The sequence below is a fragment of the Martes martes genome, assembly GCF_963455335.1.
Source record: "Martes martes genome assembly, chromosome: 14".
Lineage (NCBI taxonomy): Eukaryota > Metazoa > Chordata > Mammalia > Carnivora > Mustelidae > Martes > Martes martes.
This window is the reverse complement of record NC_137902.1, coordinates 68,933,621-68,946,418: the sequence shown is the minus strand read 5'-3', so window position 1 is coordinate 68,946,418 and position 12,798 is coordinate 68,933,621. Positions and strand designations below refer to the sequence as shown.

Sequence of the window (12,798 nt, the reverse complement as noted above, 5' to 3'; positions counted from 1 at the left end):
AATTAAGTCCTCCAAACCTAATCCTTACTAAAAACATTTACATATTTTTTATTTAGCCATGTTTTAAGATTCTGTTAACAGATATGAATATTGTGGCAAAATAATTGGATTATGAAGTATATACACACATGTTATACTTTTTATATTAAAGTGTAACATTTTAGGGGCTCCTGGGTGGCGCAGTCAATTAAGCGTCTGACTCTTGATTGTGGCTGAGGTCCTGATCTTCAGGATGGTGAGATGGAGTCCCTAGTCCAGTATCACATGCAGCTCCTTGCTCAGCAGGGAGCCTACTTCCTCTCCCTCCGCCCCTCCCCCTACTTGCACTTTCTAAATCTTTTTAAAAAATAGTAATAAAGTATAAGGTTTTAATTAGGGACAACAAGTAGAATTAATGAACGTGATAATTATAAACTAAACTAGTATAGCCTAAAAGTCAACACAAAATTAGACATATTTTAGGAAAGGTACGAAAGAAGATCTGTGACCCTTTGTTTCCAGAACAAAACACTTATGCATTTGTCAGTTCCAGACCTGAAGACAGCATTGAGTGAACAGATGACGCGTCAGTAGAAGAATGGCAATCCAGGACCTTGGCCAAATGAGGCCTGACCACCTACTGACCCAAACCTGCCCTTTGAGTGGTTATCAATCTACCATCTATGAATGAATATAAATTTACCGTCTATTTCTCTCTCCATCTATTTCCTACACATCTGTCTTAGGCTTCAGTCATCATTTCTTATGAAGAGAATCGAAACCATAGCACAGCACATCTCGCAGACTTTCTGATCCACCACTCTTCCAGGCTCCAGGACTGGTATTTAAGATGTCTAGATCATTTTGTAGCTAAATGCATGTGGTGCATTTTGAGATTCCACAACTTGTGCTACAGATAAAATGTTTTTGCTAACTTCAGCTTTCTTAGATTGTTTTTGCTCTTATATGGAACTCTTGGCCTTAGCCTTCACTGGTTTCTTAAATCTGTTTTATTTATAGTATAAATAAATAGTATATTTATAAATATTATATAATTTATATATAATTTATATATATATATAATTTATATATAAATTTATAGTATAAATAAATAGTATATTTATAAATATTATAAATATAAATATATTTATAGTATAAATAAATAGTATATTTATAAATATAAATATATTTATATTTATATTTATTTATATTTATTTCCTCTTCCTGATACTTTTTTATTACCTTTACTAATTTCTAGCCAACATATACATTAATTATACTACATATCTTTAGAACATTGTACTTTCTCACCTATATTTTTCTGGCTTTCTTAAAGCTTTTAGGGTATTTATTCCAACAATAGGAGAATCATCTTCTTCATAAAAGAAAAAATCATCTTCTTCATAAAAAAAAAAAAACAAAACTTCTGTAGCATGTTTGGCCTTTGCTCTCTAGCAAGGACATTGAGCTATGGAGGCTCCATCTGTCTCCCTGTGGATTATTCACTGCTCAGCGGAGCTCAAAGTCCAAGTACAAGAGAAAGAGAAGTCTCCCTCCCCACGCCCTGCTTGTCTCTTGTTTTTCTCTCTTCCTTCCCTATCTCCCATCACTTCTCCCTCCTGAATCTGCTCTCTGTGTTCTTAAAAAAGAGAGAGAATGTTTATTTTTTTCCTCTGTGACACCATAAAAATGTTAACTTATTTATTCATTGTCCTACTCTGTTGTTTTGATATTCTGGAGAAACAGTTACTTGGGCCTATTTTTAAAAACAAAATCTTAATGAACATCTCAGCGTGAGGCATATGGATTCAAATATGTGAGGGTAGGGATGGTGTCTTTTAATTAAGAAAACAAATCTTCACTTGTTGATAGCACGTTTCTGTGGTTTTTCTACATGAAGAACCTACTATTTCCCTATAAACGGAACAGTAAAGAATCCCTTCCCTTGGCATTTTAACTAAGGCCTTAGGTGATGATAGATGCCTTCTTCAATTTGACTAGGTTCCTAGAGTTTTCCTGTCCTAACAGTCTAAACATCTGGAACCAAGGATAAGAAAACAATTACTGAAAATGTAAAAAAAAGAGGGCATAAGGAAAAAGTTGAATATATGTGTGAAAAACCTTATAGAAACATATGGCTTAAATGTAGTATTAGGTATTTTGTATTTCATAAACTTAATAAATAATAACCTACCCAGTACATACTAAATTGTACTTCACAAATGTCAGTTCATGTAATAATTTTAAAAACACTACTTCACATACAAGCACATTAAAACAGGGATAAGTTAAGCATTTGCCCAAGACTATACAGGTAAATATGTATTAGAACTATTGGTCAAACCCACATAATATGGCCCCAAAATCACACCCTTAAATACTATACTTTCCCACACATGCACAGTTCTTTACTGTTTGAAAACAGGGTATGCGACTCGGATTTCTGAAAGGCTAATTCCTGCGTGTGCAGCAGCGCTAATGAGTTTACTATAGAAAAAAGGGGGAAACAATATAATACCCAAAGCAATCTACACATCCAGTGAAATCCCTATCAATACTAATAGCATTTTCACAGAACTAGAACAATACTAAATTTTTTATGGAATTACAAAAGACCCCAAAAAGCAAAAAATAATCTTGAGAAAGAAAAAACTGAAGGTATCATCATCCCAGATTTCAAGATACACTACAAAACTATAATAATTATGGAGAGGAGAAGGGAGTCGAGGGAAATTGGAGGGGGAGATGAACCATGAGAGACTATGGACTCTGAAAAACAATCTGAGGGTTCTGAAGGGGTGGGGTGGGAGGTTGGGGGAGCCTGGTGGTGGGTATTATGGAGGGCATGTACTGCATGGTACACTGGGTGTGCTGCATAAACAATGAATTCTGTTACACTGAAAAGAAATGAAAATTTTTAAAAAACTATAATAATCAAAACAGTGTGGCATTGGCACAAAAATGGACACATAAATCAAGAGAACAGAGAGCCCAGAAATAAACCCACAATTATATGGTCAGTTAATATATGACAAAAGAGGCATGAATATACATTGGGGGAAAGAAAGTCTTTATTTAATAAATGGTGTTCGGCAACAAAATGAAACTGGATCGCTTTCTCACATCGTGCACAAAATGAATTCAAAATGGAATAAAGACCTAAATGTGAGGCATGAAACCATCAAAATCCTAGAAGAGATCACAGGCAGCATTTTCCTTGACATCACTCATAACAACATATTTCTAGATAGTTCTCCTCAGGCAAGAAAAACAAAAACAACAATAAACTGTTGACACTACACCAAAAATAACAAAGCTTTTGCACAGTGAAGGGCACAATCAATAAAACAAAAAAGCAAGCTCCTGAATGGGAGAAGATACATACAAATGACATAGGTGATAAGAAGTTACTACCAAAAATATAGAGAGAACTCCTACAACTCAACACTAAACGAAGAAAGAGAGAAAACAAGCAAGCAAGCAAAAAATAATCTGATGAAAAACAGGCAGAAGAGGGGGTGCATGGACGGTTCAGTAGGTTAAGCATCTAACTTTGTCTCAGGTCATGATCTCAGGGTCTTGAGATCAAGCCCCGTGTTGGACTCTGCACTGGGCTTGGATCCTGTTTAGGATTCTCTCTGCATCTCCCCCACTCTCCCCTTACTCTCAGTTCTCTCTCTAAACACACACACAAGTTTCTGTTTGTTTTGTTTTGTTTTTGTTTTTGTTTTTTTTAGGGGGAAAAATAGAAAACACAGCCTTAATTTTGTATTCTATGGCTGGTGGGCATCAGATTTCCCATATTCCTCCTACCAGAAAAGGCAGTCATTCTAAAAGACCTAAAGGTATTAGCAAAGAAGAAGCAATCATCATCCAAGGACAAAACACTGTAAATGCCGGCTAAGAATCTGAGGAAATCCAGTAACTTCTTGCCAAAAGAGAATAAAAGAAGTGAGCCTGAGAGAGGCAAACTCAGAGAAAAATGACTCTATGAATCAGAATTTGTACTCATAGGAGAAAAATAAATTCATGTCTATTACCCTCAATTTATCAACTTCTCATAAGATGATAGGTGTGGTATGGATGTAGGAAGGAAGAATTATAGAGTGAGTTATGGTATTGCAGTTCTCCAAATATTCAGTAGCCAATAATAGATAAAAGTAACACTAAAAATACATAGGGAAATAAATTAAGAAATACATGAACAAATTGCTTTTAGGCCACAGTGTAAAGAGTTTAAGAGCTACCTGATACCATAAGCCAGGTAATTAATAATAATTAATTAATAATAATTAATAATAAAGGAGGTGAGCAGAATACTAGTCTCCATAGGAACCTGCAAGTATGCTACAGCAAAAAAAGAGAATCCATGGACCTTAACACAGAGAGATTGCCCTGGATTGTCCTGAAGGCCCCCAAACAATTATGGGGGTCCTGAGAAGTAAAAGAGGAAAACAGAGAAGTAACGCCAGAGTAACGCGGCGTGAGAAGGACTCTACGCTCCCCTGCTGGCTTTGGAGACAGAGGAAGGGAGCAGGTTCTCAGCTAGAGTAGCCAAAAAAGTACACAGCCCAGCTAATGTCTTGCTACTATTAGCACTAGGAGACTTGCAGTGGATTATTTCCTGTAGGACTCTAAGGTAACAAACCAGTGTTGGTTAAGTTGCTAAGTTTCTGGAGATTTGTAGAAAAGTCAGGCCATGGCTGTGAATCCCTCTGCAGGAGTTCCGTCCTGTCACTGCAGAGGGTCCTGACTAGGGAATGAGTTCCCACGGCATAGCGAGGTAGGGCCTGCTTTGCAGGAGAACGGGGGGCTCCTTTGCAGCTTTCCATAGGTTGTCCTTAGGCTCTGAAGCAACTGCTGAAATCTCCATGATGCTCACTCACACACATCGACGTGCTTTCATCCCCATCTCCTGCTGCCCCGAACTATGTCTTAACCTTGAAAACACATCTGACTGGGCTGAAGAGAACTAGGGCCCATGCCACCCTCTCTTACAATGGAGAAACCAGACATCTATGTCCATAGGTAACTGGAGGGTGAACATGCTTGAAATAGCATATAAAAACACATCCTAGAATATACACAATTATGTTTAGATTAAAAGTATACGTAACAGAATACAAGATTCTGTTATTATATTAAAAAGCACTAAGGGTATAGAATGTTTCAAACTCCCAATGCATTGTATAGATAAAATGGCTCCTTAAAAGGTAACAAAGTTTCAAATGATAATCCACCAACTCCTTTACATCTCTGTTCATAAAGTGCCTGTGGAAGGGATTCCAGATCAGTCTTGGACTGTATTGTTCTACTCACCAACTACGCCCTTTGGGAGTGCTGGCAAGATTTTGAGAAGATTTAAAACTCCTCTGATTTTGAAGAAAACTATGTCCCAAAAGTTTAAACTCGAACTCATATCATTCTATACTACCAGTGTATGATTTGATAAATTTAACACATGTATGTTTTAAAATTTAACCTTATGGGCACCTGGGTGGCGTCTGACTCTTTATTTCAGCTCAGGTCATGATTTCAGGGTCATGGGTTTGGGTCCCATGCTGGGCTTTAAGCTCAGTGGGGAGTCAGCTTGAGACTTTCCCCCTCTCTTCCTCTTGTCCTCTCCCCACTCATGCACACCGGTACTCTCTCTAAAATAAATCTTTAAAAATAAAATAAAATTTAACCTCAAAGAAGGCTATGAAATACTCAAGCTGTAACTATCTCAAATGAGAACACTCAACTTATGGTTGATTATAAACAAGATCTTGAACACCCATATTCTGATGGAGAAATGAATCATTAATAACCAATAAATTTGACTTGAATCATCTATTATTTAGGTAAGAAATAAAGATATAACTCCCCCCTTCTGCTTTCCTTTCTCTCCTTAGTCCTTTCTGAATTTCTCTAAGTTTATCTAATTGAACAAGTTATCTAAGAAATTCCAACTTTTTTTTTTTTAATGTGTGACCACTTCTTGCAACAATTTTTATAAGTAATACTGGCCATATTGGCAAGTTCATAATATTTATATTTGAAAAATAACCAAAAAATAATCTGCACGATTCTCATACTTCATCACAGTTAACAACTTCTGATTTTGACAAAGCAAAACCAAATAAGATAGAAATTGCCTGTTACAGAACTACCAATACTGTATCCTATAATCTAAGGTCTATTATGTTTTGGTAAAATTATGCAATATAAACTCAAATTGCTTATGCAACTTGAAAAGATATCAAATCCTATATTATGCATGGAATTTCATATGTATTGTAATATATTTTATATTTTCTTAATACAAAGATTCAGAAGTCAACCAATGAAAAGGGGACAAAAAGTTCCATCATTATGTCAATATTTGAGGTTTTTTATGATATCTTTTAAAAAAATTATGTGGGTATTTGATTAAATATAAGATAAAAAACAGGAATTTCTTCATTGCACATTACCAAAGGATTTGGTATTCATTTAACCAAAATAAAACACTTTGAGAACCACCGACTATTCATATGAGTATTGAAATATTTCAATGAGGAAAAACTAAAAAAAGTGATTAAAAATTTTAAATTATAGTAGATAATAGGATATGCTCTAAAATTTCAGGTAATTTTTTTTTTTTTTTTTTTTTTTGCTTTTCTTTTGCAGGATGTAAATCTGGAGGACCTCAAAGAAAAATGTAGCAATTAAGTTTGGAAAAGATATAAAAGAGACTTTTACTTTTAGAATGGACATTTTTCCCTTTCCTAAAATGTCTATTATTCAAGAAGCATGCTCATAAGTTTCACTGAAAAAATTGTATTTTTAATAATGTAATAGACCTGCTCCAAAAAGTGGTTCTCTTATCTAGATAACATCTATCACACTGCAGTCAACTACAAAAACAAAAAGAGCAAAATACAAATTTAGAGAAACACTTTTTCTAAGGGAAGCCTATTTAAACCCTGTAACATTTAACCCAAATACATTTCACAAAAATATTGTTTCCTCAGTTTCATGTAATGTGAATAAACCTACTGTTCTCGAACATTTTGAGTAAATGATTAAACAGTCAATGGACAGTTGCATTTCTAAATAAATTGAAAGTCAAGGAGTCAACATTTCTCATAAAAATAAATTAAATTACAGTACAACATGGTCTCCATTGTCCAACACTATTGTTATTTCCAGATCTACCTGACAATTTTTTAAAGCCAGTCCTAAATCCTACAACTCCCAAGTCCTTGATTAAGCATGCTATTGTAAATTGAGTGTCCATGATTAACACCCAAACCATAAAGTCTTGGGTGTTTAGATGAATTACAGGGCTCATGTTTTTCCAGGACTGTTAAATGAACACTCTGGAGGTGGACTACTGGGTCTAGCTGGAGTCAATGTGACAGGGTTTGAATCAATAGTACCCTTTAAAGGAGGCACTGGAATTACATGATGATCTGAAAAGTGTACGACATTGGCTGCAATAAGTGTAATCCAATCATCCCTGAGAATTTGAACAAAGTCAACACTAGAGTGTACAGCCTGTTGGTCACATGAGCAAGAAGTATGTGTTCATTTGCATCTCATCGAATTCTTCCCATGCTCTGATCTAGCCAATGAGCCAAAACCTAGGGTCTACAAATGCTTATCTTAAACTTCTAAAACTCCATCCGAGGTAGATCCTTCTATGAAAAGTTTGTCCAAGTGACCAATAACATGGAGTGGTGTCTGGTGGGACACTTGGCCACTGGACACACTCATTGGATGGATACAGAGTGCCAAACGTCATCAGCGCTATGGCTATGGCAGAGGCAGTGTCTACAGCAAAATAATTATTCATTTCAATTAGCATATATGTAATACAAAGAGCAGATTTTCCTGCTAGATTGGCCAAGCAAATGGATTCATTCAGGGAAAGAAGATACTCTAAGTCCTAGAAGAATTCTACACAAGCTTCAACTAGGAACTATAGCATGCTCTCAAAGCCAAATTAATTAGCAGCTTCAAAGACAGAAGCAAAAGGCTGACTCCAAATAGAAAGCATCATGAACGAGTTAAAAGAAAGAGCCAACTAATAATCTTCCTGTGTGTATCTTGCAAGGATTCAAAAAGTGTTCTTTCTTTTAACGTAAAGAGAGCTCCCCCATGGGGGCAGATACAGCCAAGACCTTAATCTTTCAAAACCAGTGAATAGACCATTTCCTCATCATCACCCGGGAACTTATCAAACATTCATGAAGCTAAAACGATCAAACAAGGTCAAGTGGGTATCGGCTGGGAAAGTCCTACCATTAGGGGAACTACATCACACCAGTAGGAGGTCGGTACGTGTAAAGTTTACTGCACCGAAGAGCAAGATCTCCCAGGACCCTCAGTCAGCTGCTACACATCTAACCCCCTGTCATAACTGGCCAAAAAAAGATCTTTGTGGTTTTCTAAAGAAATGAATGGGCCCCATAATAAGGAGCAGCCCACCGTCTGCCAGAAGACACTCTGGAAGCTGGTCTTCCCTGAGCAATTATTTCAACCTCTAAGGGTAGAAGTATTTTTTGTGATATTTTGTTAAAAGGTAAATGGAATTAAGCTTTGGACCAGAGGAGATTTTGGCAATCTCCTCTTCATGGCTGGGTATGTGGTACGCCCACTGTAGACCAAAGACTTCTGTAAAGGATACATATTCAGACTGAACAACCACCTGAAATCCTAAGTGGAAATTACCTTTACTGTAGGAAATCTGTAACATATGCTCTTATGACGAAGTTCAAGTGAGTCAAAGAATTACATGATAGAAAAAGAATCTGCACATTCCCAGAAAGTGAACGGGTAGGCAAATAATATTGTATGTAAAATACAATGACTCAAGAAAGGTTACAGGCTGTACTTCACAGCTTATAAGCATTTTTTCCTATACTATTGCATTTTCCTAAACACAAATGACCTTAGTTTTTAAGTAAGTATTTTCAGTTAAACTGTTTAAAGGCCCATATGTGGTAACTATGTAATGATTTAAGTTAAACATGATTTTTTGGTCATGAGGTACCCTAGTCATTCCCCTTTAGGTCCATGACCTTGAGCCTTAACCATCCTTCAGATGTATTCTTATACTAAAAGCTCTTAACAAACTTCATCTTATTTCTAACTCAATGTCAGAGAATTAATGTGTTGACATTGGAATTAATTATCAGTCCCAGCATAATTAAAGTGACATTTAACCACTTAATAGAACAAGGAATGTAGATGGAGAAAAATCTAAGAACTAGATTCTCTACCTGAAAGGGAAACAGTTATTTCGAGCTCTATGCTAATTCAAGCCATGGTCCCCAAAACAGAACTTTGGGGCATTCTATTTCATTCTGTCTTTAATGAATCCGAACTGAGTGACTGGAACCGACAGCCACTTATTCACAAATGTCGTCTATTTCTAGTTCTTGGCCAAATAAGCTCTCAGAAAGATGATTTAAAAAAGAGTCTTAGCACCCATATATATGACAAAGGTATTTTGGCTTGTGAAGAATGACTATAGCTTGTATTCTGGCAAGATTTTTAAAAAGATGAAAATCAGCATCATCCTTACAGGAAGTAATTCCTAACCCCCTCTGTTCTGTTTGAAGAACAGTCACAAATCATTTTAAAGTCATCACTCCCAGTGGTGAATTCTCACACTGTCCTAGGCTTTCTACTTTATGGGATTTGAAAAATCAATGAGAGAATTTCATTCAGAATAAAAATGTGAGCACCTTGAACTTGGGAAGGAGCAAATTGCACCGCAGCACATCAATATCTTCCATTTGGTACCAGTTGGTACAGAGGTTAAAAAAGTTTAAAAACAAAACCACAAAAACCAGGAAAGAGAGAGGGAGATGGTTAATTGGAGGGGGAAGGGTGATATATGGACAGAGCATACACAACTCCATACCTGTTCAAGCCCTTAATCTTGGTGCAACACTGGTTTTGGTAAGCTTCCGAAAACTCTAATGAAGTGAAGGTCCAGATAACATACCAAGGAAGGTTAAGGAGCAGGAAGGAGAGCTCATTTATCACAGATGCAGACAAACTTGGGTTCAATTGCCCACTCTGCAACTGCTCAGCTCTAGGACCGTAGGGCAAGCTATGTGCCCCCTTTTAACCTCAAGCTTGCCATCTGAAAAATGAGGCCAATAGCTCCTACTTGATAGGATTCTTGTGGGGATTTTATGAAGTCTCAGATCATGAGTGTTGTTGAGCCTGTAGAGTCTGTGGTTCAGAAGGATAGATAGGCCTTGGAGTAAAGGCTGACCACCCAGATTCTCGGCTCTGTTCAGCCACACACCAGCTGTGCAACTTGCATGTGTGACGGAAAATCTCCGCGCCTCATCTCATCAATTCTGCCTGAAAAATGCACATGAATCTATCACTTCTACCTTCCTCATTTTCCTATTTTCAAATCCAGATAAATAAATTTGTATGTGGGAAAAAAATTGTTTTTGGATAGTAACTATGCAGAGAAGTGGTCTTTAAAGACATTTTTACTTTGAAAGAACCCTCCAGAGTCTTTAGGGGGAAAAAAAAAACCCATGAACAAAGCATATATTTACTTTGTATTCTTGACTTTAAAAGGTTTAATGTTTCTTAATTAAAAGGCATAATTAACATTAAAAGACTTAATGCTACTGAGAACAATTATCTTCACTTGTATCAGCTAAACTAATAAAAGTGAGATTAAATGGGTATTCATACAATATTTGTCTTGAAATCTCATATTCTGTGTTGTCATTTTGTCCCATCTAAAGAGAGGTACTTTAGTAAAGTAGTATTTCCCACTGCGAATGACTTTTTAAAATAATCATCTTAGGTAATTGTGAAGCCTCTTAAGATTTTACTTTGGATTTCAAGCAAAGGAATCCACCCTGCTTTCCATATTAAATGCAACATACAATTAAAAAAGCCTTTTATAAGGTAGTATCATTATTCATAGATGCTTTTAAACAATCACTCCAAATTGGACTCCTTAAACAAGTATGTAAAGAGAAACCAGTCGTTACAGGATTTCAGAGGGACCTCAGAAGGCCTCTTGGGATTGGTGGGGTTTCTTGAACATAATCCATGTTGACAGTGAGCCAAGAGCTAAAAAAATACTATGTTTAAAAAAAGAGAAAGGTATCTGAGGTTATGATGAATTTGAATTATTTCAGGAATGTTTATTTCTTTTTAAAGATTTTATTTATTTGACAGAGATAGAGTAGGCAGAGAGGCAGGCAGAGAGAGAGGAGGAAGCAGGCTCCCTGCCGAGCAGAAAGCCCGACGAAGGGCTCGATCCCAGGACTCTGGGATCATGACCCGAGCCAAAGGCAGAGACTTTAACCCACTGAGCCACTCAGGCGCCTCAGGAATGTTTAAAATACTCACAAAGGAATGATGAGTTGTTCAGTAGGTGCCTCCCCCCACTTGGGGGTGGGGAGGGCTCTCTGAAATATACATGCCAGCCAAAGAAAACCCAATATTCAGAAAACCACTGAGGTTAAACAAGTTTTAATTCAGCTTTCCAAGAGAATCCATGTCAGTCATGCTCAATTGCTCCTACCACTCCTGGCTAACATGGTGTAGGCTTTGCAACAGGTGGTTTCTTTCATTCATTCCTGCAACCCTTCCCCCACCATGTATTGAACTCTTGTTACCTATCAGTTAGCTTCTAGTCCCCCCAGTTCTGGAAGGAAAGAAAGTATACATAGTGGCTCATCTCTTGAAGATCACAGTCTAGTAGTGAGAGAAGACTAATGAGTATGTATTTATGTGAGGTGAGGATATGTGCTGAACAGAAAACCAAGGAATAAGGCAGATGGGGAATCTAAGGGGTGGGAACACAGGAGGGAGCAGCCCAGCCCAATACTGAATTACATTTAACTTTATTTTATTTTTTTATTTATTTCTTTTCAGCGTAACAGAATTCATTCTTTATGCACCACACCCAGTGCTCCATGCAATATGTGCCCTCCTTAATACCCACCACCTGGCTCCCCCAATCTCCCACCCCCTGCCCCTTCAAAACCCTCGGATTGTTTTTCAGAGTCCATAGTCTCTCGTGGTTCATCTCCCCTTCCAATTTCCCTCAACTCCTTTCTCCTCTACTTTAAAGCAGCATCTGAAACAAGTACCAGCCAGAGCCACTGTCTGAATACAACTGTGGCTCGGCAGAACCTGATTACCAACTGAATTTGTCAATAATGGGTCATTAAGAAGTCCTCAAAAAAATAACAATTGTAATGCCCCAAACAGCGAAAGTTATTTCTCGAAAACAGACTGAAAATCTAAGTACTGCATTTGACGTTTTATGTGTATTCTTTTTCGTTATGACATTTTGGGGTCTACTAGGGATGGTTGCAAGATGCAACAGGGCTATATATTTGCAGGCCCTGCCATCAAGAAGAGGAGCCTATGTCGCCCACCTTGAATCTGGTGTTTCTTCAGTAGATGGTGGGAGAAGTAATAACACCGTGAGTCCCAGGGCCTGATTTCAACAGGAATGCAGCTTCTGCCTTGTCCTCCCCAGGACCCCAAGCATGCTAAGCAGTGAGGAAGCTTGCAATGGAAAACCACTTGCAGAAACATTCCAGATAGTTCAGCTGTCCCAGCTGAGCTCGGGCTCAGGCAAACAAGCAGTTTCTGAGCAAATTTAAGTGAGATTGGCAGCAAAACCTCCCAGGTATCCCACATAGTCCGCAGACATAATAAACCTTTGTTGTTTGAAGCCTCTAAGCTTTGGGGCAGGTTTTTAGGCTGCAATAGACAGAGAAACGGAAGCTGCCAGTGATCAGAGGCTCACAGCAAGAAAGAACAGAGCCAGGACTGTGAGTCGTGCCTGCC

General features: G+C 37.4%; 1 pseudogene across 1 annotated transcript; it reads right to left on the bottom strand.

Moving 5' to 3' along the window:
- Positions 1-7,099: 7,099 nt before the first annotated feature.
- LOC308355031 (zinc transporter 6-like) lies at positions 7,100-7,866 on the bottom strand (annotated as a pseudogene). The gene has a single exon. The product of its transcript is annotated as a zinc transporter 6-like (transcript).
- Between the last annotated feature and the right edge of the window lie 4,932 nt (positions 7,867-12,798).